This window comes from Hipposideros armiger, unplaced genomic scaffold, assembly GCF_001890085.2.
Source record: "Hipposideros armiger isolate ML-2016 unplaced genomic scaffold, ASM189008v1 scaffold_368, whole genome shotgun sequence".
Lineage (NCBI taxonomy): Eukaryota > Metazoa > Chordata > Mammalia > Chiroptera > Hipposideridae > Hipposideros > Hipposideros armiger.
The window spans coordinates 1,078,795-1,084,297 of NW_017731718.1; positions in this window are offsets into that span (position 1 = coordinate 1,078,795).

The window sequence follows — 5,503 nt, forward strand, 5'->3', positions numbered from 1 at the left end:
CCAACAGGACCATCTACTGCTGTGTCTCTACACGACCTGTGTCATATCAATTTCCTCCAAGATAGGGACTATGCACTTTTACCCCTTGGTGCTTCAAGCACGATACCCTCTGCCTTGAGATGATCTTCATGACTAATATCCTCTGATTCTTCCTCTCATTGTTCATGATTCAATCGAGAGCACATTTCTCCAGGAACTTTTCTGAACCCTCCAAATCTGGGTGAAATGCTCATTTGAGGTAAGCACCCCTTGAAAACCTCCCTTACAGCACTCAGTATCACACTCTATTTGGAATGAAGAGTCTAGCTCCATTTTTTGTGTGTTAGACTGTGGATAGCTTTAAAGCATCAGTCTTTCCTCTTTCCTTTGTGTCCCACATTTGCACAAAGTGATAAGAAACCCTAGGTGCTTCTCCTTCGGTGCCAACATGAAGAATCAAACCATGTAAACCCCTGTCTGTGTATGGGAACTCACTCTGGCCTCCCCCACAACCACAATGAAAACCTGAGTCAGTCTCCTTTCTTTGTCCTCTCAAGCCATTGAAGATGTGCTTGACAGACCTTCTCGGCTTGCCTCAGAAACCTCAAGCATGTAAGCAGTAAACCTTTTCATACCGTCTAGGTGTATGTGTGTGGTTCATAAGTCTCAATAACTGAACCGAACTTGGGGTGGACGGTCCATCTGCCACTGATTCTAATATAATAGTATTAGAATCACTGCTTTTCTTGTCTATGTTCTCCTCTAAATTATGAGTTCTTTGAAGATAAGGACTGTGTGTTGTTTACTTGTGGAGCCCAGTGTCTGGTACAGTGTCTGGCACAATGGTGGATGTTCACTAATGGTTTGCTTGTTGAGTAACATACATGCCTTTAGCTGAGTCCCTGTTTCCATTAAATAAAATGTAAATAAATTAAATTTTTAAGGTTTTGAGGCAACTCGGATATCATCAAATACAACCCAGACTAATGAGGCATATATATTCTAGCATTGCCTGTTATGGTAAAACAAACACACAGAAGGGTTTTTGTTGTTGTTGTTTATAGAAATGTCAAAGAGAACTTACTAAGGTACAAAGCTATCCTTTGTGGACTAGGCTGAGAGGTAATGAGATCACAACCCCAGGAGGTATTTAAATAGGCAATCACTTGGAGATGTCTATTCCAGTCTCCAGAGCTTCAATATGGTATGTTAGGATTACAGTTGATTTGGATAGCTTGAAGAACCTGGAAGTAATCATGAACACAGAGCCAGGTAGCAAATTATACATATATTTATTACACATTTCACAATTATTTCAAAAATGCTTTCAGATGGGGTGCTTATATTTCAAAGTAACCTGTATCGAAGTTAAATTTTTACCAGTAGCTGACTTTAATAGCTGCCAATAATACCCTTGGATCATCATCTGCATCAATTACAAGGATGATAGGTGAAAACTCTAGGGCTATGGCTACACAGCATAGTGAAACGATCTCCCACCAGTCACTGATTTGCACAGACATACCCCAACCCTGCAACCAAGCCTTCCATAGTTCCCTGGGCATACCTCTGTTGGAAGAACATATTATACTGTAACGTAACTTTGTATGTTCTTTTCCACCTCCCTCCACTCTCTGCCATGAAGGAAGAGACTGCCCTCTTGATCACTGCTGCATTTCTAGCTCTGAGTACAGTGCTGGCTGCCAGGGCTGCATTATGACTTTCTTGGGTTCTGGGCACTATCGCCTTCCTCCATATATATAAATTATTTTTATGTCAATGTTGGTATAAAGACAAATAAATATTTTAAATGAAAACATTGTTTTGGACCTAAAAGTTGATTTCTTTGTTGTGACTGTAAAAGCAATTAGAACATTTTTCTGAGCTCCCAAAAGCGTTGTTGACCTTGGTGCCTAATGGATAAATTGGCCCTGCTGGTCATATCAAAGGTACTCACTCAGTCACTATTTAATGAACGGATGATGAATGCAAGAGAAAAGGAGAAAGCAACCAGCCAGCTAATAGTAAAATAAATAAGAGTTCATATATATATANAAAAAAAACCCTTTTCAGGCTACAGGCCAAAATGTAAGATTAAAGTTAATTCTTATTACTGAGGTTTAATAATATTTTCACTAAATAGCATTCATTGACCTTATTATTTTTATAATTTTATTAACCATATTTCAGATACCTGAATTTCACATTTGAGATTCCCCATCTTTTGATTTGGCATGATCAAAACAATTAGGTCATTTTAAGAAGCTACTTAAGATCACCCTGGCATTAATATATTTAAACTGATTGAGGGAATGGCCACAATTTGTTAAACTTTAGTTCTTCCAAAGCCCAAATCTGGTTGTTCACATGAACCTGACTTCTCTTCAGACCCAATACTGGGATCCCAAGTCAATTTCTTTGTTGGATAAAGTAATTTTAAGTCTGGCATAAAAATGTAACAAGCAGAAATGGAGGACACTTCATTAATTTTTTCCATCAAGGAGGAGGTGATACAGGGGGATAGATTATAGTCAGGTGTTAATGAGGCTAAGGATCTCTAAGGAGGTCTGGATTGCTTCAGAATTCTGCTCTCAGGTGTGGCCACAGATGCCTTCCCAACACTTAGAAAAGCTAACTCATAAATCCCTATTAGCAATAGGGAACACAGTGGGAATGTGGGTAGATGTGTGCAAATCCATCACCATTTCTGGGAAAAGTATTCAAAACACTCAGAGCAATGTCATGGGAAAGAGACCACTTCTCACCAAGGAGAACCCTACTTCATCTCTCCTTCCTGTTTTGCTCTGTAGTTGGCAAGATCAAAGAGATGTAAAGTGAACCATCTTCAGGAATTTACCTGGAAGCCAGTAGAGTGTCCATTAGATTTCCTAGAAATGCTAAAAGAGAGCAGCAGTAGATGACCACAGATTTCTTCTTTCTAATTCTATGCATTCCTGCTGTGCCTGAGAATCATGTCCTCTGGAAAACTTAACTCTTAGAAATTTGGCTAAAGTTTCTGATATTGTAAATCCAGCCTCGTGGGCAAAGTCTATGCTCTTGACAATTCTAGCCAGTAAATATTTATTATTTTCTGTGAATTTTCTGAGTATTTTTTGTTCAGAGTACTGGCCACGTTCAGAATACTCTATTTCATTAATGAATGAAACAGGCTTGCCCTGATGAATCATAGATAATATGCAATTAACTGTATGTCTTCTAACATACTAATCTCCTACAAACTGGTGAGTAAAAATTTAAATACGATTGAATTGGAGTAGGAGAGTAGTAATGACATATTTTAAGAATAATGTCAAACAGCAAGTTGAGCTAAAAAAAATGTTTTTTTCTGTTTAAATGGCAAGGTATTAAATACTTCCTTACCTTTTTTTTTCTCTCTACTTTTATTTTCAGTTCAAAGTTTGTTTGATCTTGACCTGTAGGGTTAACTACAAATTATCAATTTGCCTTGTTCTGAAAATTCATGTGCTCTTAAAAATGCCTACTATTATTAAGGCATATATTTGTAATTATGCTTTTGAAATTTTAATTTGCTAAAACAGTATTTATAACCATTTTCCTATAATCACCTGAATGGACACTGAAGCTATTTCATCTCAACTTGGGTGCACCTGGCAATGAAAATGAAAAGTGGATTTATTCATATGGTCAGAATTATTTTATTAGGCTACTAGCCCTGGTTTTATTTTTTTTTATTTTTTTTATTGTTAGTTTCAGGTGTACAGAACAATACAATAGTTACCCTTTTTCACCCTCACCAGGTAACAACCCCCCTTCCCCCATCCTTTGCCCTCCCACCCCCGATATCATGCTTATCTATTACAATTCCATTGAATCCGTTCCCGCTCTCTACTCCATGTCCCGAGACTATATGTATATATATAATTATAGTTGACATACAGTATTATTCAACATTAGTTTCAGAAATACAATGCAGTGGTCAGGCCTCTACATTGACTATGAAGTGGACTCCCCAAAAGGACATGGGTTAGCCCTGGTTTTAGAAATACCATGCTCCATGTATTAAATTTTTTCTCAAAAGGATCAAACCTTAATTGAAATAACTTCCTCCGTTTTATCAATTGGCTGCAAAAAAAAAAAGAAGTGAATTAAGCACTAAGATTAAATTAGTGGTGAAGTAGCAGCTCATAGCCACTTCTCAAACTGAGTAGTGTTAGGAAAAGAGAAGAGAATGTACAAAGAGAAGAATCAGCTGAAAACACATAATAGAGCAAGTGGACTGTGAGTTAATTGCCTAAGAGTCACCTAGGAACTTTGATTAAAAATAATAACATCTTGATGTAACAAATCTACAGGACTTCTTCATCCTTCTCTCCCAGGCTCCCACAGGCGTTGGGGGGCCTTCTGGTTGCCTTGGTCACAGAAAGTTTTCTTTCTTTAATCAGATCCCCCTCTCCCAACTCCTAGCCTCCTGCTTTAAAAAAAAAAAAAAGGAGCCTTTGCTCAGCAGACCCATTCCAACTTTTATTACTTTTTTCTTTTGCCTCCAGGAGCACCAAGTTCATGATTTGATTCTAGTGTCACACCAGGATTACCAGGCGAACCACCTGAAATGGGGACAAGAAGACGAAGGCCACTGGCTGAGGGATTCCTAGAGGACCTGCTTAGAAAACTGTGACTACATATCACAAATATCTGATTAGCATTTGTCTTCCATTCTCAAATGTCCTGAAGGGTGAGTTCTCAGTTCTCATGTCAAAAAATAAGGAGAAGGGAGTCTAGCATGATGAACATATCAGAAACTTAGCTTCCCTCAGGATGCAGCTCCTTTGGCAATTTCAGGTCTCTTTTTCTACTGCCCTTTTCTGTGTGTTATCCCTTTTTCTGGCCTCCTTCACAAAACAGAACATTCCTAAAGTGTTAGAACTGAGTCTTCTATTTCTCTCATAAACCACACTGGAGCCCACTTTTGTGTGATTCCAATGCTCCAGGAAAGCGTTACACTATTCATCCCCTGCTTTCCACCCTCTGACACCACACCTTGTCCTGTCTGGACCTAAGCCTGAAATTTATGCTGAGAGCTTTGCTTTGCTAGCCCAGTAATTCTCTACTAGGCAGAAGGTGACTTATACCCAAATCAGCCAGACAGTTTTTTGTTTTGTTTTGTTTTGTTTTTTAAACCACAGAGAATCCCTTCCCTTGGGAGATGTATCAGAATGGTTTGGGAGAACATAGTGATTTCTATAGTTTGAAATGACTAACAAGAGGTTCTTACCCCCCTGCCCTTCCCCTCCCTTCACTGCATGCCACCTACTAGAATTACCCTAAGACTATGGTGAAAGCAACTGTTTAAAACTAAAACTGTGATTACCAAGAGAAGGTTACTAGTCGAGTCATGTACCTCTCGCTGATAATGGCTCTTACTTCTTTCCTTCTTAGTCCTCAGACAGCTTTTGGAATAGAATAGTCATCTTCTAAAATGTAGAGCTGATTGATGCCCTACAGTGATTCTCCTTTATCCTTGGAAAGAAGATCTAACTCCCTA